Consider the following 22,610-nt stretch of genomic DNA (forward strand, 5'->3'; position numbering starts at 1 on the left):
ACATTGTAAAGACAAGAAGGTGACTAGCATTCTTTGAATGGCTACTATTTTCCTGGTGCTCTGTAGGGATCATATATAAGTTATATATATATTATCATATATGGAATATTTTGAATGAATATGTGTAATAAATAATAATATATACTTTGTATTATATAACTGAACCTGACAGCAACATTTTGAAGTAGATATTATCTTCACGCAGAGCTAACCTCAGCAAATATTTTTGGGTGGGTATACTTCTAAAGTATTTGTATTTCTATTCCTGTGTGTGTGTGTGTGTGTGTGTGTGTGTGTGTGTCTATACAGCTACCTATACATATGTTATACAAAGTTTGTGAGAATTGGATTACTATTGTAACATCTTTCTACCTTTAAAAAAAAATCAGTCTAGTATCCTGTCATACTGATACACCAAAGTCTATTTGCCACTCTTTTGTTTTTGGTTGAGGTTGGAAAAAATTCTATCATATTTGTTATCAAAGATTTATTTAACCACACCTTCTTTTCTGATATTTAGTGGTCTCCCATTTTTTTGGCTCCATGGTACATAATATTGTGATGAACATTTTTTATATATATTTGATAATTTCCTTAGGACAAATTACTAAAAATGGAATTGCTGAATTAAAGGGCATGAATATTTCTTAATGGTTCTAGGTATATATTGCCAACTTGCCTGCAAAAGGATTATATTGCCTATACTTGCCCTGAAGTGTAGTGATTACACTTGCCCTAGATGTATACGAGAGTTCCCCTTTTCTCACATTCTTGCTGGATTAGATACTTTCATTCTTAAGCATCACCAATCTGATGGGCAAAAGGAAGTAACTCAGTTTAATCTTTCAGTTAGGGTTTTAAGGATATCAACATTTTTAGCTTGAGCAAAAGTTTGTATTGGTCAAGAAAAAAAGAAATTAGTTCCCACTAAAATAAGAAAAGATAAGGATGATCATGTTAGTATCCAGGATGTTTAGAAACAATTTAAAATCAAGTAAATTGATTAGAACTTTATTTTAGCTGTTCATGGTGTTTAGGGATTTTTCCCATCTAATCACACAGTGTGTAATTGCATAAAGACACAGTAGGAAGTAGACTTTTTTGAAAAAAAATTCTGATGCCAAGTTGGAGAGGCATCCCTCACAATGCATATCACTTTGATTTCATGGATAATTATTTTTGCCAGCATTTATCACACAGTTGGAGCTTTGGTGTTCATAGAAGCCATCATTTTTTCCCAGATATGATAGAATTGTGCGTTCCATGTGGACAGAGGAGAATGTTGATTAAGACTTGCTGTATAAAATTTAAAAAATTTTTTGAATGATTGACAGATCCAATACATTTTCTTCTCAGTTGACAATTGTCTATTTGCTTTCACATCACATCTTTTTTGGAAAAATCTTGCAACGTGAAGAGCATGTTCAAAATTTGAACAATGGTGTAGAATGGAAAAAGTACTACACTGCCTGGAAGGAAACTTGAATTGCAACCCAGGATTCATTCAGTAAAGAGCTGCATAACTTCATCCAGGAAATTCACCTCTCCAGTCTTTAATCCATTATCTGCAGAAAGAGAAAGATGGACTAGACAAGTTCATAGCCCTTTTCCAAACCCACTACTTAACTCCACTTTTTTTCTAAGGTGGTAGGCTAATGATTAATTTTTAATTTTTACATAAGCAACCAAATTAACTGTAAATCTGATATTTTTCATTGAATCCCTGTAAATAACAGGAAGGTATTGGCAGAGAGGCTGTATCTTGTGCTATGTACTGTTCTGAATTTTTAATTTAAATGAGGAGGGGAAATATCCTGCATTTGAGTCTTGGCTCTTTGACAGGCTGGAGGCATGTATTTTATAGGTGTTTATTGTATATTAAAAATGCGATCATTTTTTTTCTATACTAAATATCTGTTTCCTAACCAACAAGCAGAGTAGACTGTGATAGCAAATATTTTTCTCCGCTCAACATGTTTTGTAGCTCCCTCTCTGGTTGCGAGGGAAATCCTCCCCCACTCCTTGTGATTTGAGGGGAGATGTCAATCATACTTTCTGCTCCTCCTTCCTGCACCCCCACCCAAATCCACTGAAAGGCAGGTAGGTGATGGAAGGTAGGTCAGTTAGAGTCCACTTTGGGACTTTTCTGTTGGCACTGTAGGGAAAAAGGCTCTCTCTTCTCCAAATCTCAAGTTAAAACTTGCCTGGCTGCCATTGCCAGTGGCTATCATTCCCGACATGTGGCAATAGCCTGTCTGCAAGACGAGAGATTCACAGCAACCTAGAAAGAAAATTAAAAATGAGCAATGGACTAACAGGGCTCTGATGATATTCGTTATATCCCTGAATCTTGCAGTATCTACACAACTGAATAGATTCCTTTTTAAACATTAAGCCAGTTTGAGTTGTTTTCCATAGTTTGCAATTGAAAGAATTCTGATATAGCGAGTAGGAGAGAACTTAAAACAAAAACAAAGACAAAACTATCTCCAAATATTCCTTTTCAGAAGCCTAATCAGAGCATAACGTGCATCCTCGTAAATATTTAACAGTAATAATTCAAAGGAAGGGCTTGGACTGTTAATTTGGACTCTAGGAATGTTTATCAAATGTGTACCTACTAGGTTAAAACTACCAACGAAATGTTAAACATTATTATGCAGCCACAGAGTATTGGAAATTACATGGAAATGTTATATCTTTGTACCAAATTTTGACATACACACATTTGAATAATGGTGTATTCAAAAGAATCCTGAACAGAAAATTGAGAGAGCTGGGCTGAAGTGCCAGTTTTATACTCTGATGTGTGGCTTTGGGCAAGTCCCTTCTCCTCTCTGGGATTCAGTGTCCTCTTCTGTGAAACGAGGTGTTGGAGATGTGTTCCCCCTCTGGTCCTTTGAGTTCGGGAGCTCTCTGCTCTCCTTCCATGACCTCCCCTCTTATCTCTGTGTTTGGTGTGTAGTTCTGTTGTCTCAGATAATGAGAAGCTTCACTGAGTTGGAGAATTTACAGGGGAGGATGGACATGCAGTTAAGGGAATAAAAGCACAAAAGTAAAGGATTCTTCAAACTGGAAAATAGTTTGAGAAGGACCAGATCAACATGGTTGAACATACTTAGCTGCTTACAAAACTATTTCCCTTTTGTTTCTGGGCACATATTTAGATTATGTTCCTGGCTTCCCCGGCAGTCAAATATGGTCCTGTGAATGAGTTCTCACCAATGAGATGTGATAATGTATTATGTAGGGCCAACTGTAGGCCTGGCCCATTAACTTCCTGCTCAGCCCACAGTATTCCTTCTTTTTCTCCATCTCCTGGTTGGGTGCAGAGGATCCAGTAGAGTCCTCCAAAGGCCACTGGGATCAATGGAAAGAGCCTGAGTCCCTGAATAGCTGCATGGAGCAGAGCCCAAATGTAGAAATGCATTTCTATTATCTTAAGCCACTGAGGTTTTGAGATTACCTTTACAACAGTTGGACTATTCCAATGAAGCTGGCCGTTGAGTTTGTTGGTTTATTTATTCATTTACTCATTTATTATTTATATAATGTGGACCAACATTCCCCTTTACCAAAACACCTTTAAATAATCCTCCAGGGACAGGATCCTTGGTTGAGTGGATTGTGACAGTGTTTTATTTTTTATTCTATTTTTGTCTGTTTTTTCTTAAATGCTACCCAGAGCAGTAGACTACTGTTTTTGGCAACAGTAGCTGAGTTTTGCATTTTGTTCCTGGATATTTGGCATTATCCATGTTCTATAGCCATCGCACATACCAGTGACTCAGAACTTCTTCTTTATCCCTTTTATCCACGGTTGCAGTACGGAAGCCTGCCAGCCTTTGATAGACTTCCTGAAGAGGTTCCCAGCATCCATGAAACTTCAGTGACTCTCCTGTCTTCTCCCTGCAGTAATGGGCTAAATGTTCTCTTGAATGGCAGGGATTATTTATGACAAAGGTTCCCTCAATGTCAATTTGTCCACAGAGGGGAGTTCAGCGCCAAGGGCATGTTCACCTCTGGATGCCAGACCCAACTCCGATTAGCAGTAATGAGCGTTGCGTGTATGACTGCTGCCTTTTCTGGGCCATTGCAGGTTGGAGAGAAGCCTTTTATCATCCATCACATCACCATAAACCCTTGCTCACTCGCTTCCCTCTTCTCTAAATAGCTTTCCAGACAAGAAAATGGAAACATTCCATTGTTTATCTCTGACCAGAATGTTCTTTGCAATAGCAATAATGAGCTCTTCTGAAACCAAAGGTAGAGTTTGCTCTCCCTGGACACGAGGCAGTGATTATGTGACCTCATGGGAAGGTCAGATCTGCATTTTGGGGGTTGACTGTAATTTCTTAGAGCTCAGGACCCTGACTTCCTTTGACCCAACTGACCGCCCCCCCAGACACTTTGTCTAGTGTCCTCCTCAACGAGCAGGAGATGTTCCACAGTTATGAACCTTCACGTTCATTGTGGAGACAATCCTGAAATCAATTGGTCTGGTATGTCTAATGGATATTGTCATTCTTTTGCTCTGCCAGCTTTAGAAATCCATCCTATGTGTGAATACCCCACTCAGTGAGACTCAGAAAGATGCTAGATCATTATTTCCCCAGAAGCTAAGAGGTGAGTGGGCATACACTCAGTTTTCTCTGATCATATACATTCTCTGCAGACTTGTAACCTGCCAGTGACAGGTTTCAGTTACGGACCTGAAAACATGGAGACCACAGAAAACTGATTTTTCAGCAGCAATGGTGGGAGCAAGATTGTCTTAACAGCAGAGAAAGTGAAACTATTGGGGTTTCACAGGTCACGGGGTCATGTGTTGACAGTGCAAATTACAGGGGGCAGAGTTTAGAAGAAGCAGCAATAATTTCTTCGTTAGACTAGTTCTGTGGCATAATTTTGGGCAATGTGCCTTGCGTGGTTATTGTTTCAGCAACTCTGTGAAGTTATTCAACATCATTTTATAATGAATTCCTGTTAAAGAAAAAAATTATCAATGACATTTGTTAAATTATGGTAAGAAAGGCATTATTCAAGGAGGAGGGACTATTGAGATGGGTTTAGGGACACCTGTGATGGGATTTTGCTGTGGGTGAGAGAGATTGGGCTTCACTCAACATACAGCCTGGGTGAGTGGGAATTCATAAACAAGGACCAGGGTGGGGGTCAGTGGATGGAAAATTACTAGGAGGAAACATCAAGGGTAAAGCGGATTCTGGTTAAACCTAAGAAGATTCTTGATGAAGACAGGCCAGAGTGATCAGCTATCACCTGGGGCACAGTTGAAGGTAAGGAACCCAATTAGATATCAAGGGGGATCAGATATTGAGGAGGGGGGATTTTGGCTTAGCTGATTTAGCAGGGTTCTTACTAAAACTGAATTTTATAAGGAAGTACACAGATGGGCCTAGGAGTAGGTTCAGGAGCCTGACTAAAGTTTGGTCCAGTTAAGAATTTCTGTTACTGCCTTTCTGCCTGAATCTATCAGAACAGTGGTTCTCAACTGGAAATGATTTGCCCCACTTCCACCCCGGGGGGATATTAGGTAACGTCCGAAGACATTTTTGGTTATCAAATTTTGGGGACAGGGCTGACATTTGGTGGGTAGAGGCCAAGGATGCTGCTAAATGTTCTACGGTGCTCAGGACAGTCCCCCATCACAAAGAATTATCAATAGTATAATCAAAATGTCAAGTGCTGAAGTTGAGAAATCTCAAATCTCATATGAGTTGGTTTCTGTGACTTACAACTAAGAACCTGTCTAAAACAGGTGATATTATTTACAACCCCATTTTACAATGAAGAAAGAGAGTAAATGAGGGTAAATAAAATGTTTCTGAATAAATACCAAAGATAGCCTGGAAAAAGAGAGATTCGTCTTAGTTCAGATTTTCACAATCTATTGTTCCTGACTAAAAGCACATGTTGACTTTATGGTGACTTTGTAATATTTCAACTTAGCTAAGGTGACCTACATTTCCCCATATTCCCATTTATGGTATGTCTATGGCCTGGGTTGCCCAAAAGAGATATTCTTGGCTGAGATATGGAGAGTGATGTGACACAGCTGCCATTTGTTAGGTCACTTGTGTTGCCACTTATCAGCTGGCTCACCTGTTTGGTGTGAGGCAGGAGCAAGACACAACTGCTGCACCTTCCTCTGGATTTTCCTCTAATTTCTCCAACTCTTAGGTCAGCTGTGTGTGCTTAAGTGGGAGGAAGGACCTCAGCTCTGCAATGACCCCCATGCAGACAGAACTGATCTGGGTTTCGATCTGCCTTGCTGGGCTGCGGCTCATGCTTGTGGGGTCCAGCTTGATCCTTCTTGCCCATGCCCCACTTTACGTACATCCTCTCTTCCTGACTGTCTGCCCTGTAGACATCAAACTCTGCTATCAGAAGTGCAGACAGCAACCTTACAGTGACTGCTTCACTAGCTCCCACAGTTGTGTAGGTCAAGTCCTGTAACAAATGTATGTATGTATCTATGTGTATGTACAAACTTGTATATGTCCTGTTTCCCTGATTGTGCACGGATACAAGTAGAAACATTTTAGAGAAAGGTATTATTATGACAAAGTCACAAATTAATAATCACTTAAAATTTTTTAGATAAAGGGAACAAGACATAATCCCCTTATGTTAAAACAGCTGTTTTTGGCTTCTGCACTTAATGCTCTTGTCCTTTTCCACAGGAACACATTAAAACAGAAATGCAAGTTCAAACAAAAGCTTAAGCATCCCTAGGTACCGATTTATTTTTTGCCCTGACTCCCTTACCTCGAACATAACTTTATATCTGATGTTCTCTCTGCTGGTTTTCCATTCCTGGTCAGCTGGCCTCTGGCATATCTACTCCTTGCTGCAAGACTCATCATGGAAATGGGTAAAACGTCCCTTCCACGCTCTTGTGCTCTGCTCTGTTACAGCAAAAACATAACTCTTCTTGTGATCTCAATTTATTAGAGGAAAACATTTCTAACCTTCAAATTTTAATTTAATTTGTTCAATATCCTCAGCAGTTTAGGAGATGGAGTGAGGTACAGACTGAAAGACAATTTGAGAAGCCTCCCTCCTCTTGCTCAAAGTTTCCATTTCCCCGTTCAGATGACTGATAATCATTGTCGGGTCTAATGGGCTTGATCCTCTCTTAGGGTAAAGTTTCTTCCCATAGGATGATGACCATACAATTTATGTGCTTTCTGGGACCCTCTTGAGAATGAAAGGGGGTGTTATAAATGATTATTCATATTAACAAGTGGACACTTTTCCATGAGGCTGCTCGGCCTAATATGAAATAGTTACTGTCCTGTGCTAACCCCCCCAAATCCGGGACAGAAGCATTTTCACACATTTACAGTCATACTGTTTATGTTGCATCTGCTTTATTTCATTTAACACTGTATCATATTTTCTACACTCTGCAGGCCTGTATCTCCCACTTGTTACATCATTGCACATAATTGCATTGGAGTACTTTTTAAGTCACTCTACCTCCCATTAGGCTTTTAAGTTGATTATAGCTTTTATCTTTTTTCCTTTTTTTTTCATTTATAAGTTAAAGTAAGCATTTTCATGCAAACAACATCTTTCTTCTTCTGGATTATTTTTATAGAATAAATGGTCAGAAATTGGATAATTGGATTAAAGGGTGAATATGTATTTATGCCTCTTCTTAATGAATTTATTGTTATTATTTCTCTTCTTTGAGTCCCATAGTCTTTACATGCACTGAGTAGGTTAATAATGCTCTTTTTTTTTTTTTTTATCTCTTGCCCTTACAGGTTGTTGGTCTAAATGATTTTTCTTCCCCATTGACTTTTTCCTCCACTAATATACTTGTTAAATAAGAAACAATGCAAAATAGAATTTATCAGAGTTCCTATGTTTATACAGCACAAATCTAAAGCAATATTACAAATTATGGAGTTGCATTTTATGCACCCACATTGCATTTTTGTGCCTTCAATATATTGAACTGATCTTAGTATATCTGATGCACCTTGTCTTGATGAAGCATGGCAACTCAAGAAAAAGGTGATATACAAAGTGCTAACATCACAGCAAAGCAGCCTAAATATTCCTGGAAAAATTCCCACACATATTCATCCATAAGTTACTGTACATAGTATTGTATAGGGATAATTTTGTTAAACAATTATGCAGCTCAATATAATATAATGGCATTTAAAAATGCATTTGAATTGCTCTCTTCTCTCCATAGAAAATGATAGTAAAAATTATTGTCATATGAAGAGATAACTGTACAAATAGTATGCAGGCAAAAAAATAAGAAAGAATATAAAAATGGATTTTGTATGCTGATATTGTGTTTTGCAACTTTGCTGAACTAGGTTATGAGTATTAATAGCTTCTTTGTGGACTAAGTACCATAGCTGTGGATTTCTTGTAGATGCCCTTTGTTACGATGACAAAGTTCCCTTCTACTCCTGGTTAGTTGAATGTTTTTCTCATGAAATAATGTTGGATTTTGTCAAATTATTTTCTTCATTTTTTGAAATGATTATGTGGTTTTTATTATTAAAAGTACATTAATTGATTTTGGGGCATTAAAACTTGCATTCCCATTTGGTGATGTTCTACAATCATTTTAATGTGCTGCTGGATTTGGTTTGCTAGTATTTTGTTGAGGATTTTTGCATCTAAATTGATAGTGGGTATTAGTCTGTAGTTTTGTTGTTGTGTCTTTGTCTGGCTTTGGCATCAGGTTAATAGCAGCATCATACAATAAGGAAAGAAGTGTTTCTTCCACCCCTATGATTTGGGAGGGTTTTGGAAGGATTGACATTAATTCTTCTTTAGATGTTTGGTAAAATTCACCAGTGAAGTCATCTGGAATTGGAATTTTTGTTGAAAAGTTTTTGATTACTGATTCAATCTCTTTATTACAGATCTATTCTAATTTTTAATTTTCTGAGTCTGTTTGGTAGTTTGTGTGTTTCTGGGATTTATCCATATCATTCAGATTATGTAATTTCTTCTTATCTTTTTATTTATGTTGGCACAGTTTTAATGTCCCTGCTTTCATGCCTAAGTTTAGGAATTTGAATATTATCTCCCTTTTTCCTGATAAGTCTAGGTTAAGGTTTATCATTTTTGTTGATTTTGTGAAAGAACCAACTTCTGGTTTTGTTTATCTCTAATCTTTATTATTTCCTTCCTTCTGTTTGTTTTGGCCTTACTTGACTTTTCTTTTTTAGTTTCTTGAGGTAAAAGGCTAGGGTATTGATTTAAGATCTTCTTTTAATGTAGTCATTTTTAGCTATAAATTTCCCTTTGAGCATTTCTTTCACTGCATTCCATAAATTTTGGTATGTTGTGTTTTTGGTTTCTTTTATCTCAAAGTATTTTCTAGTTTATTTCTTCTTTGACTTCTTGGTTGTTTCATAATATGTTGTTTAGTTTCCATGTATTTGTGAATTTTCCAGATTTCCTTCTGATTTCATTTCTGATTTCATCCCATTGTCATTGGGAAGCTATTTCTCATCATTTCAATCTTTGAAAATTTACTGAGACTTGTTTTGTTGCCTAACAGAGAGTCTCTCCTGTGCATCGTTTGTTCCATGTGCACTTAAGAAGAATGAGTGAATTAAGCCAGAGCCAGTTGAAAGTCACAATGTCTTTTGTGACCTAGCCTCAGAAATTATCTTCCATCATTTATGCCTTATTCTATGGGCTACACAAGCCAACCTTACCCAGTTTGGGAAGGATTTCATAAATGCGTGAATATCAGGGGTGGGAATCATTTGTTGAAGCTTGACAACTACTGTCTTTTCTCTGGTTCCCAGTGATTTACAACTCTCACACATGTAAAAGACACACTCAGCCCTTTCTGAGGCCACCAAAAGTTTTATCCTATAACAGCATCAGCTCAAAGGCCTGAGTCTCTTCATTATTTAGATGATCCAGGTGTGAATGAGGCTTCTAGGATGTTCCTTAAGTACATTTCCTTTCCAGCTGAAGATCTGTGAAGTAAAGAGCTAACTTGTCTTCTCCCCACACCCAATATTCAATGGTGGGACTCCTGTGGGACAGTTGCTATAGATGTTCCTGTTCAAAAAAGGAAGAAATGGGAGGCATATAGAAGTCATAAGGTCATAGCAGTTCTGAGAGTCAGTAGGGCACCAGTTGGTAGTTCATTGAGCAGGACTAAAAATTTGGGAATAATTCCTCCTAACCCTTGGCTGCACTTTCTGGGCCCTCTGTCTACCCTTTGAGTTATCCTTCTTTCATGAAGTGTAAACATGTTTTCAGGTTTGTGGCTTTTTCAGGGGTTCTAAAGACTTCTTTACATTATGTTTGTGTCTTTTCCTTTCAATCCAAGTTGTTGCTATTTCTGCCAATTCATTTTTCTTAAAAACTCTATGAGTCTCCTGGGAATCTTATTGGGATTCACTACATTAGACAAAAGCTACCTTTACAAACACCTTTATAGTAATATCTTCTTTCCCTTAAGCTTCTGCTGAGATGGCTGTAGGACAGTAGTCTTAAATCCCTTTGTTTTACTAAAGCTCTATTGTTTTACTGAACGGGGATGCCTTAGATCTCTCTGAGAGCTTAATCATTTTAAAGGATCATACCAGAAAGGGAGCACGTTAGAATCCAGTCAGAGACTGGAAGTGAGGGAGGGTAAAGCATCCTGAGTAAATCAGAACTATGGTGTCTGAGGTTTCTACCACATGAAACTTGTGAGGCTTGATAAGTTCTTCTCCTGACAAAATAGAAAGCTTCCTCAAATGGAAAAAAAGAAGAGGCTTCCTTGTTATCACCTACCTGTCTCTTTTGAGTGTTGTGACTCAGATGTCCAGACAGAGCTGAAAGTCTGTTGAAATTCTAAAAATGTATAATGTATGATAGAGTGCTGTGTCCCAGAATTTTATTATCTAAATTTTGCACATAAATATGACTCTCAAGAAGGTGTCTCATATTTTAAGTATCAAAAGAAAAGAAAAGAGAAAAAAGAACTGCAGAGAAAAGAAAATGATATCACCAAATTATTTAGTGCTTTGGTAAGTGAATTTGAATTAGTAGGTGAATTGATTTCAGTATAAATTTTATTGAAAAAAAAATTTGTTACTTCTGAACTAAATAAGTATTGAAGCTTAGTTTGAAATAACACCTGACTGTTAGCTTCTGAGAGTGCCCACATGTCTTGGTGTGAACCTGGATAAAAATCTAACAGATTAGCAGTGAAATGTTGGAGCAGGGATCATGGACTTTGTCCCACATGTTGTATGAGTTGTAAATCATGCCTGGGATACTTAGGAACAAAGACACCATTCAAGACTTCACTGTAGAAAAATGCTTGCCATGGACTGAATATTTGTATTCACCCAAAATTCATTCAGTATGTTGAAATCCGATCCCCAGTGTGATGGTATTAGGAGGTGAGGATTTTGGGAAGTGATTAGGTCACAAGGGTGGAGCCCTCATGAGTGGAATTAGTTCCCTTTTAGGAAGAGACATGAGAGAGTGTGCATCCCCTCTCCCTACTGTCTGCTACGTGAGGATACAATGACATGTCTGTGTGCAACAGATACTGGATCTGCCAGTGCCTTGATCTGGGACTTTATAGCTTCCAGAACTATGAGAAATAAATGTTTGTTGTTTGCGCCAGCCAGCAGAGTATTCTATTATGGCAGTGTGACTACACCTGCTCACTGCCTTGAGTTACATTGCAGAATGATTGAATACTGAAAATATCATGTGGTTCAATCTTAAATATTTGATGGAGTTAGTACTCAGATCAAAGTCTTTCTGATTCTGAACCTCATGTTACTAATCATGCACTCACATGCTGCCCTAAATCAGGCACTTAGCAAAACCATAGAGAAAATAAAAACTGCTGTTGACTGATGAATTAAATAGGTCCTCTCTAGGTTTACATTAAAGTCTGCTCTTGCAGCAATCACATAGTGACACTGAAATCAAAAGTTTCCATTAGTTGATTCTTCTCAAAAACTGAGTTGTGCGACAGCTGAAATAAATTTTGTGTGGTGTTGGCCTTGAACAGAAGTGCCTTGGCTGGGCCCCATGGGATGCACACTTGTGGCCTTACAGGCATGGCACAGGGGAACCACTCAGAGAAAACTGGCAAGCGTACAAACAGCAACAATGAGCTTTGCCTCCCATGGCCTTGCTTGGCTCTGTAATTGTAGCCCTTTTAAGGGATTAGAGCACAGACAGCAAATTCCACATTAATCCACTTTTTAAGAACAGAGGAGATGCTTGATATTAGCCCATAAACTGTAGTGACTCAAAAATGGGTCACAGATACTGCCTTTTGCCTAGGTAGAAGGCCAGAAACATACTGGGCATTGTGTCCAAAATGGGATTAAACTAGTCCAGGTCCAGGCAGTTTACAACCTCGATTATCTGGGTTAGTAAAGCACTATGTTCACTGGAAGCAGAATCTAGATTTTCTCCTACTTATCCAAATCCTGAAGTATGTGTTTCACACATGAAATGTGTTTCCTCTTAAATGCTCTGTTGCCTGTTTCTAATGACATAATGAAGAAAGACTCAATTAGCCACTAAATGATAACTTTTTAACCAGGAAAATAATATATGTTCATAGTTAAATTTTCAAATAGTATTGAAAAGTAGAAAGCAAAAAATAAAAATCCTCTCCTTCAGTCCAACTCCTTTGGGGTTATCACTGTTGATATTTTCTTGAATACTTGTGCAGAAATTTTCTATGAATGACAAACATATTGTTGTGGGATGAATTATATCCCCTGAAAAAGTTATCATGGAATCCTAACCTCCAGTACCTTGGAATATGACCTTGCTTTGGAAAACCTGTCTTTATAGAGATAATCAAATGAAGTCATTAGGGTGAGCCTTAACCCAAATGACTGGTGTCCTTATAAAAAGGGGGAAATTTGAACCCAGAGACAGACAGGGAGAAAGCCATATGAAGATGAGATGAAAGCGTCATCTTGAGAACAGTGAGGGCTGATGACGCTCCTATAAGCCACGGCAGCCCAAAGATTGCCAACAAATACCCGAAGCAAGGGGAGAGGGGCACAGACAGATACCCCCGACAGCCCTCAGAAGGAACCAACCCTGCCAACATCTCGATTTTGGACTTACAGTCTCCAGAACTGTGAGACAATAAGTTTCTGTTGCATAAATCACTTCATTTGTAGGGTATTGTTAGAGCGGCCCTCACAAACTACTGCACATATAGAAATTGATATTGATGTAGATACAAGTATGTATTGTCTTATTGTCTTAGTTATTGTATAATTGTCTTATTTAGCATTTCATTTCTTTGTGAATCGCAGTTCATTCTGGTCCCCACTTTACATGTCTGGTTTCAGTAGCTCTATGCCTGTTTTTTTCCCACTATACTAACAGTTGAGATTTCAATGATGCTGTTATCTTTATAAATCCTTCCACACTTAAGAGCATATGCATCCCTGGCTCTGAATATATGGCCTCTGTTTTGTAGTTTTTCATGATCTGCTGATGTTCAGTAGACACCAGATACTGCACTGATGTTTCAGAAGATGCAGAGATGAGTAAAATGAGCAGATGCTATGCAGCATTCTGCTTGAAGTGAAAAGAGATCCCAGAGAAAGAGCACAGCCAGGATGAAATATTACATTCATGATCCAAGTACCATCTCTTAAAGTGACACAGTAGGTCAAGGAGACTAGAAAAATGTAAATATCAGCCCATCAGATTTAGGGGACATTTCCCATTAAGATCATCAAGTTCAATTTTCTTTGATTTTATATGTAACAAGCAACCTTTCCATTTTAATGAAGTTTCTCATACAGGCTTTCCCTTTGGAGAAGCTTGCCCGATGGCCTCACCTAATACATTTGCTCACCACTTATCCTCCATGCTAAGTTCAGGGCCTGCCTCACAGTGGGCACTCATTAAATATTTGTTGAATTGACTAAATATTATGAATAGTCAATAAATAATATTGTGTGCCTCCTGTGAGTTGGAAATCGGGCTAAGCAACTTTGTATGCCAAAAGTTAAGATTTCTCATAGTAAATTAGCAGTTTGACATTCTGATTAATTAGTCACTGATCTATGAATCAAGTTAAATGGGTTAAAACCCTGAGAATCTCATACCATCATTCCAGATAAAATCTAGTTCCTGAATTTGTACACCAAGGCTTAGATGCTTCTGTAAGTCTTCAGGAACTTCAAAAAGCCCTATTGAGCATTTCTCCTCCCCTCCAAATTCTTTCATTTATTTATTATTACTCAATCAGCTATTCATTCTGTTATTTCTCCAAGTCTTTATTTGATATTTCTTTCATGCTTTTATCAGACAGCAACCTACACCTAATGTGTTGGTCACTAGTCTTGGGACTAAGTGAGGATTCCAAGATATTAAGGCAATTTTGTCTTCCAGGAGCTCAGACACAATATCCTCTTTAGAATGAAGGCTGGGGGTTATACCCTTTGTCTGTTTTGAAGGTAACATGTAATACTGAGGGCTTCTGCTTCCCACCAGACTAGTTTGCAAATGAGGGGAAGACAGCACAGGAGGCGGGGCGCCTGATTCCTGGTTGTATTCTTTCCTATCTCCAAGCCAGATTCCAGGCTTTGGCATCCAAGACTCACAGTAATGGGAGAGATTCGGAAACTCATTCTATTGCAGAGAATTTTAATGGGGAAATCAGATCAAGAAGTTAATTTTTTTTTCAATCATGAAAGGGAAACTGTTTTGGTAGCTATACTGACGTGATCTCTAGCATCCTCATTGTGCCGTAGAATTTTCAGAAGCTATTAAGGACTACATTTCTCACTTTATAATTGTCAAGATATCAGGTAAGCACTGAGCTGCTCCACTGCACCGCTGGCCCTGTGATTGCAGCACTGAGTGTGTGGTGCCCCACTCACCGGACGAGAGACTGGAGCCAGCCCACACTCATATGTTCGATGTGGTTTTGTAGGAAGAGTCCCAGCTGAACACCTCTGTATGGTGACTGTTGTGGACCCATCCATGCATCTTCATTGGTTTCAGGGTTTTCAAGACCGGGGTGCAGTCTAATGAAGCCTTTAAAAAAATGCAGCAGTTGACAGAACATTGATGACTTATACCTACATTAAACTAACATTTATTGAGTGCTTATTACATGTACTAGGCACTTCCACAAACATTAGCTTGATTACTTCTAAAACCAATACATTGAAATAGTAATGTATTGAATAACCTCATTTTTATAGATGAGAAAATAGAAGTTCAGAAGCTTAAGGAGCTGTCCCAAGATCAGAAAGCCATTACATACTGGCACCATGCCTGAATATCATATATATGCTTCCGCCTTTCCATTACTAGTGAAGACAATGCACTTTGGGTTTCTTTGCTTCCCTTCCCACTCCCCTTTCTTCTTCCCTATCTGCGTTGCTCCTTCCTTCTCTGTTGCATCCTTTCAGTCACCTTTCTCCATTTTTTCTTTTGAGTGTCTACTCTGTGTCACTGTCTTGAGACTTGGAAACGCAGAGGTAAATCTGAGGCCCTCATGAGAAGCAGAGGGGACAGGGAAGGCGAGATACTCACTGAGACACATGAGCCTGACATTCAGCGGCAAGAAATGGGACAAGAAATATAAATGCTTCATGAAACCACTCACACTTTTACGGCCATCCAGAAAGCCTGTCCAGAGCAAGAAGAGAGCCAAGAGAAGAGGGGCCTGGGAAACACTGGCCTTTGTGAGGATTTGTGGAAACTGAGGAGCCTCTGACCCCTTCAGAGGCAGAGAGGACCTGAGAAACAAAAAGTGAAGTGGAAGCTGTTTGTGTCATTGGAAGTGTCATGAGGTTCAGCAAGGTTAAATCATGTGGCTGAGCTCCCGTGGCTGGAAAGGGGAAGAGTCACACATGAATGTCACCGTTGGGAAGAACACTGTTCCCATTCATGTCTCCACATGGAGGGACATCAATTAGCGTCTTTCCTTCTCTCTTAGACACTCTACCTGGGGATGGAGGGGTGGTATTTTATTGGTGATTTTGGAAGAGAAACGGGGCATTGCATAGCTCCCTTGTCTTTGGGAGCTGACTGCCAGAATGCTGCCAACACCCATCCCCACCCCCGCCCCAATTTCTTGTTTCCTTTGGGCTCTCATGTGATCTTAGCAGCAAACGCCGTATCCTGGAGGAAGGAGATCTGAGGTAGAGCAGAATTGCCATGAAGGCATCTGCCCAGTCCTAGTTCCGGGGCTTAACAGAAGGAAACAGTGTAGCTGTATGTGTAAGCTGCATTTCTGCATCAGCTTTATCTGTATTCAATCTGGCATTTTGTCCCTCATTTACCTGACTCTTCTCTGACTCTCTTTCAGTGGAGCCTCGTACTGGATGAGAAAGACTCTCCTGGTGCTCACAAGCTTTCTTTCTGCACCCAGGCAAGCGCCTGCTGATCTGGTTTGGGTCTCCTTCAATTTCAGTAGTCACAGAAACTTCCCTCTTATTAACAAGCAGCCAAGAATGTATTTCAAAACTACAGGCAGACATCAAAATGGACAACGTATTTTTGGCTTTGGTGCAATGTAAAAATGAGGACTGCCTATAATTTGGGAAGCCATGTCTTCTCAGCTGATTGCAGCGTCTGAAGTTCCCTCTTTCCCATTTTCAAAGGGACATGTTAGCACTTCTCAATGGAAGTTTCTACATCATATGCAAGCTAGGGATTGGAGGAAAAGGATGTCAGGAATTCTCCCCCACCCCCTCCCAAAAATATATATATATATATATATATATCACTTACTTAGTACTTTTTGGATGGCAGGGACTATTCTAAGGGCTTTACATATATTAATTTATACAAGCCTCATGTCAGTCTCATCTTGCAAATGGGGAAAGTAAGGCATAGGGAGATTAAGTGACTTGCCCAAGGTCACAAGGTCCAGGGAATGGCATAAGTGGGACCCGGCCTTAGTTGATCAGCATCCATGCTCTTAGCCAGTCTCTGGCCCTCCCCTGCTATACCTACTTCACCTACTTTACCATCTTCCTTAGGTCAGGACACCATAGCCACACCTCTCCTATGTAATAGCCACAAAACACAAACTTGAGTGGGCAAATAGCCCCCATGTTAGCCTGTCTCAAGTCACTCTTGGGTGGTTTGAAACGTGTGCGGCACTAGTGGAATGCAGGGGTGGCTGTGATTACAAGGACATGCGGCGAGGACACCCACTCTGTGCCAGGCACTGGTCCTGGGCCTTCCCTTGGGGTGTGGTTTTCCCGTGGATGGAACAGACTCACCCAGTCGTAGGAGAATGGCTTCAGAGTGTGAGAGGGAGGGTCTTTCCCTCCCTTCAGAGGCCTGGGGGGCTTGAATCACAAGAGAGGATGGTTCTGTCACAGCGTGCTGTTGAGTTTGGAAATGCTTTCCGACTCCGCCGCGCTAGATGGGCGGTGGGCTTTGGGAGAACGGCCGAGAGCCCGAGAGCGTGTTTCTGCGACGGTGGCTGGTGGACTGCAAGTCTGCGATACGAGAACCCACCCAAGAGGTGGGAGCGGCAGGCAAGGCTTCCCTAGCAGCGTACCTCCAGGGGAGAGAGACTCTTCGTCTCAACAAGCGTTCCTTCTGCACCCAGGCCGGCGCCTGCTGATGGTAGCAGCTGCTCCGAGCTGGGCCCCTCCTTGGTGTGAATGATGGGGGATCGGCGACGCGTGGCAGCCCAGGGAGATGCCTGTGGGGTGAACTCGCCAAGGAGGCCAGATGGCATTCACCCTGAAACAGTAACAGCTGCAGCCACGTTGAAGTCCTCCAGCCGCGTGTAAGACTGAGCAGCTCTTTTCTTCGCAAGACCAGGGCAAAATATTTGGATTGGGAAAGGCCTGAAGGGAAGTGGGGACCTGGGGGAGGTCGGAACTTCTCATGATGACAAGATGAGGGCTGGGGTTGTGGAGGTTAATTTAACTTAAATATTGCAACAGCTGGTTTGAAGTTATTTTACAGCCTACATGGATGAAGAGGGAAGTGTACACACACATCATTGCATTTAGTCTTCAGAGTATTCCCTGAGGTCACATTTTTATCTACATTTTGTGGATGAAGAAATGGAAGCTGAAACAGATTAAGTGACATGCCCAAGGTCGTATTGTTGGCAGGCAAGTGGACACCAGTTTGGCCCGGAAAATGTGTTTTTACAAGTCATGGCATTTCTTCTTAAGACCGAAGCATGAAGGTGCTAGTGTAAGACTGTGAGCGCCTAATCTTACCCGCATGAGGTATCCGTCCTGCAGGGCCATCTGATAACCAGAAGGAGCATGTGGCTTGGCAAAGAGACCCTATTGTTACTGTGTTTTGTAACAGGCATCATTAGGGCAGAGGAGGATGGCCTAAGAGGAGGGATGGCTTTGGTCCACTGTCTGGCAAACATTCCTCTCTCCTTACCCTTTTTATAATGCTCAGGCCAAGTCCAGTTAGGCTACCATGGTAGAGTGAAGGATCGCTTCCTAAAGGCAGCAGGTTGCAGGGACACTGGCCAAGTGTGTTCCCAGACTTATCTCTGAGTCTTCCCAGAGGAGAAGCACTGAAATTATATGAGGCATGGTTTCTGAACTTGAACTTGTGACAGTCCTATAGTTTAGTGACTCTTTTAAATACCTTCCTCAGCATAGACTCCCTTTTGAGAAAAGTGACTGCACATAACCACTTCCTTTAGTGTTTACCAACTTAAATGCCTCTAGGGATCAGGCTTGAAAGTAAATGAGTGAAGCCACTTGACAGTAGGGACATTTAGGGACTATGTTGAACTATAGAGATCAGGGGCCTTTTGAAGGGGTCGGTCGCTGGTTAGTACCGGTTGACTGTAGCTAGCCAGTGCTTCCAGTTTTTCAAGGAAAACTGAAAATCTGGATTTTCTCATGAAATCTCCTCACTTAAAACTGTTAAAAAATTCCACAGAGGTTCAGTACTGTACTGGCACCACTGTGCCTCTTTGCACCGATTGGAGACGAAATGGCTGGAGTGATGGCAGCCCTCTTTAGCTAATCCCCAGAAATTACCTGGTCCTGGTAAACGACCTCCTCCACAGGGAAATCATATACCAGAAAGTGACTTCAGTTCAATCTGGTCTTTACTGTTGGGGAATTGGAACAGGAGACACAAAGAGAGTTAAGTTGTAATAACCGGAGAAGAAGAAGCAGAGCCTGAGACTCACCAAGAAACATTAAAGGCAGAGAGTTTAAATTGGGTGCTTGCTTCTGAGAAGCTGATCACAAGTCAGACTGGCTGTCATTTGTGCTGTGTACAGTGGCTTGCTGGAGCTAAAGTTGTTTACTGAATGAATGTCACGGTTTTCTTAATGTCCCATTTTATCTTTACAGTAAAACTCATTGACTAAGGTAAACCAAGTATGTCTGGGAATCTCATAATTCCCCAGATGCTGGTCAGTGCAGGAATCTGTGGGCTGATACATGTCATTTGATTATAGTAGACACTCCTTCCTCACACTGATGGACTCTGGGGACCATGTGACCCTGACCCTTCTGCTGACTGGATAAGCAGGGGACACTTATCCCGAGTTGAGCCAACCAGATGCTATACCCTGTGAGTTTGAAATCATATTAGTTCATTCATGATGAAAGCTTGAAGAGGGGATGTATGCTCAGATGCTCAGGACTTGAGGCTCTTGTGAGGTAGGCCTTTCCAGAAAAATTCATCAACACACCTTCCAAGGTCCCTCCAGAGGTGGCTTCTGCTTGGCTTCTAGCCTCAGCCCTCACCAATCTCCCTGGCACTCTCTGCTCCGGGCATTTCGGCCTTCTTTCTATCTACAGGATGCTGTGATCAGCATTGCCTCACAGCTTCTGCATGTGCAATTCTAACTTCCTGGTGATTGGTGAGCTCCTATACAGTCTTTCAGATCTCAGCTCAAATGTCATTTCTCCAGAGAGAGGTATTCTTAAAATTAGATCAGAGCCCTGTCATTTTCCCCTCCCCATTCATTGCACACTCCTGGGCTCAATACAGTTTCTGTTTCTGCGTAACAGCTCACTGTGGCCCTGCATTGTGGCTTTTCTTCCTGCATTCTTACCTCATCACTAAGGTGGTTAAATGCATTGCTCAGGGGTCAGATACTTTGGTTTTAAATTCTGACTCTGCTATTTAGTAGGAATGTGATTTTGAGCATTTCACTTAACCTCTCTTAGTCTGGTCAGCTATGAAATTTATACTTGCCCTCAATTTATACTTGCAAAGACTGATGCTTTTTGGAATGTCAATTTAAATGTCTATATTCTTAGTGTTTCTTTCTGCTATTGAGGTAACATAAAGGAGGGGCTGAGCTCAACATCTCAAGAAAATGATGGTGCATCAGAAGGAGAAAGAGAGTCTTTCCTTGTTTTTGTATTTCAAAAGTCGAGGCATTCCAAGGGAAACTGAGAGGGTGTGTATGAACAGACTACCCCAGATTTTTTGGGGACAATGCAAATAAAGAATGAGATATAAGCAGCCTTACTGAATTTCCTGTAATTCTGTGTGGCAGGAGAATAAAGAATGATCCCGGTTGCTTAGGAAGTTGGCCAGGAGTAAGCCTGTGGTCAAGAATGGAGATGACACATTCCAACTGTGAGTGAATCAATGGCTGAAAACCAGGAGGGAGGACTCAGGAGGGACCCGGCTCAACAGATGGCTGGAGGTCAAATAGCACCAGCACACATGCCAACAGTGCCTTAGCTCCCTATAAACTCCTCCCAAATTACAGGTCACCCCTTAAAAAGGAGAGGGACCCCTCAATTGCCTTAAGATTAAACCTCCAGTAATAAGGGAACTTAAAATAGCAATGAAGTTCAGAAATTAAAGCAAGCATATTTCTCATACATATTAGCTTGAGGACTAACATTCTTAGATGTTTTCTAAAGAAGAATATATAATGAAGTTGTTTCACATCCTTTGATAAGGACCACATCCTCTTCTCTGTAGTTGACAATAGCTGCCTGACCATGTGCAGGTCTCCTCAGTGATGGCAAGGGTGATGGGTGGCTGTACTTTATCAACAATAATGATGAATCTGGTGAGGAAAGCCATTTGGGACCACTTACCTGGGAAAGTGACTGGGTTTGTAGGAGGCACTTAAGAGTTTATGAACTCCTTAGAGATAAGGTATCCTTGGGCCATGAGGCTTTGGGGAGAGAGGCAGGACCTTTAAGTGGATTGAGTTTCATGATATAGAGTCCCGTTCTGTGTTCTGACTAATTTCCTGTAGGATTTGCTTAGCATTTTTATTTTAGGAGAGCATTGTTAGAGATTTGGCACTGTGTGTAAGGGTTGGGGGGCTTAGAGGCAAGGCTGGGTGTCTGTGTTTAAAAATCATGGGATTGATAAAGAGTAGAGAAATTTTGATTATATTTTTGCTGCATTCATAGACTGAGGATGGTGAGATTTCTGCTTGGTAGTGAATCCAGACGAGAGCTGAATCATTTTAAAGATAAACTCATATGACATAGAAAACAAGAAATGGAAAACATATTATATGGGAGATGGCTGTAGGATCTGGGAAAATTTACCCAGAAGAAAGAAAGCTCCAGGTGATACAATTGTGAGCTTTAAGTATTCAAAACCCTGTCACTTGGAAGAGGGATTGCACTCACTCAATAAGGACCCAGGCCAGATCTAGGATCAGTAGGTAGGAGTTATAGAACGACAACTTTTAATTCGCTCCATAGAATAGTTGATTCAAACAGAGTTGTCTAAAGATTGGATGGGCTGAGTTCATGGTCCGATAAGGAATTCAAGCATAGATTGGCAGGAATATTACAGAAACAGGAGGGGCAGTGTAGTAGTTAAGACTCAGAAGTGAAATTGGGTTCCAGTTTTGGCACTTACCAAAATAGGACATATCATAACAAGGTGCTTCATTTTTCTGCTTCAGTTTTGTAATCTTTAAAATGGAGATAATATTGTCTGCTTTACAAGTGCTGGCAAAGATTAAGTTGAAAAATTAACTTTAGTCCTTAGTTGTCTAGAGAAGGGATTTGTGTGTATGTGTGTGTGTGTGTGTGTGTGTGTGTGTGTGTGTGTGTGTGTGTGTGTGTATGTATGTGTGGCATTTCTGACCTGAACTATGGCATCTTCATATCCTGAAGTTCTTTGATTCTAAAGGCTTTGGTAGAGAAAAGTTGAAAGAATGCTCTATTCTTCCGCATTCCTTAGGTACTCTGCAATATTTCAAAATGAGCTTCAGAGTCTTTGATATTGCTCTAGTTGCTTGTGAAATTGTTTTAATGTGGCTTTCTGCAATCAAAAATTCCATTTTTAACAGGTGGGAACTATTTGACGTTTATTCTAGTGCCATCCAAGAAAAACGCCCCTCACTTTGCTGGCGTGAAATGAGGTATGAGGGTTTTTCACTGAGGAGTTGAAAAAGACAGAGAAGGATGAACAATCACAATTTGTTTCCCTTGGCTAATAGCATGATTTGATTGTGTTTACATATCAGACTTGCGTTTGTGGACCTTTGAGCCTCTGTGCACGTTTATCAAATTGTAGACAGCACCACTTCTGCATGGCTGGTGATAGAGCGCTTCCACACAGCTCAGTAGCTCTCCCAGTAGCAGGTGATTATTTCCCAAGATAAAAGCTGGCTACCTGATGCCAAAGCA

The 22,610-nt window shown here is 40.5% G+C and overlaps 1 long non-coding RNA gene across 1 annotated transcript; it reads right to left on the reverse strand.

Moving 5' to 3' along the window:
• Positions 1 to 9,380: 9,380 nt before the first annotated feature.
• Positions 9,381 to 18,265, reverse strand: LOC140848027 (uncharacterized). The gene is made up of 3 exons (XR_012128474.1): positions 17,262 to 18,265; positions 15,635 to 15,767; positions 9,381 to 15,057 (listed from the first exon to the last, which is right to left on the reverse strand). It is a non-coding gene; the product is annotated as an uncharacterized lncRNA (long non-coding RNA).
• Positions 18,266 to 22,610: the final 4,345 nt, after the last annotated feature.

The sequence above is a fragment of the Manis javanica genome, chromosome 2 (genome assembly GCF_040802235.1).
Source record: "Manis javanica isolate MJ-LG chromosome 2, MJ_LKY, whole genome shotgun sequence".
Lineage (NCBI taxonomy): Eukaryota > Metazoa > Chordata > Mammalia > Pholidota > Manidae > Manis > Manis javanica.